We start from the raw sequence: 898 nt of genomic DNA, 5'->3' as shown, positions 1-898 counted from the left end.
TATATATATATATATATATATATATATTTGGACAAGTGTCTTCTACTACAGCCTCGGGCCGACAATAACCTTGTGTTTGGATTTGGTAGAAGGAAACTGAGCACCAGTTCTATAGATGAAGCAAAGGATCATCTATAGATGAATACAAAGAATCATAAATTTCACTCATAGTCTATGTTTTATATTAACAGCATGCGGCAAATGATTTAGACAGGAATTTTTCAGATTTTAATTAAGATTCTAGGCGATTCGGTACATTTCATAACTGTATAAACTGCATGAATTTTCACTTAAAAGAGAGAGGGAGACAGCGAGAGACAGAGAAACAGAGAAACAGAGAAAGACAGAGATAGAGAGACAGAGAAACAGAGAGACAGAGAAACAAAGAGACAGAGAGTCAGACAGAGAAACAGAGAGACAGAGAGAGACAGAGAGAGACAGAAACAGAGAGACAGAAAGACAGAAAAACAGAAACAGAGAGATAGAGAGACAGAAAGACAGAAAAACAGAAACAGAGAGATAGAGAGACAGAAAAACAGAGAAACAGAGAGACAGAGAAATAGAGAGACAGAGAGAGAGAAAGAAACAGAGGCAGAGAGATAGAGAGATAGAGAGACAAAGAAACAGAGACAGAGAGATAGAGAGACAGAGAGACGGAGAAACAGAGAGATAGAGGGAGAGCATATGTGTGTGAGTGTGAGTATAAGTGCGCGTGTGTCTGTGTGTGTGTGTGTGTGTGAGAGAGAGAAAGAGAGAGAGAGAGAGAGAGAGAGTGAGTGAGTACTTGTGCCTGCATGCGTGTGACCGGGAGAGACAGAAAGCGCATATGTTTGTATATGTGTGTATAAGTGTGTGCACGTTTGTATGTGTGTGTGTGTGTGTGTGTGTGTGTGTGTGT

This window comes from Octopus bimaculoides, chromosome 10, assembly GCF_001194135.2.
Source record: "Octopus bimaculoides isolate UCB-OBI-ISO-001 chromosome 10, ASM119413v2, whole genome shotgun sequence".
NCBI lineage: Eukaryota > Metazoa > Mollusca > Cephalopoda > Octopoda > Octopodidae > Octopus > Octopus bimaculoides.
Note: the sequence above shows the minus strand (reverse complement) of the source record.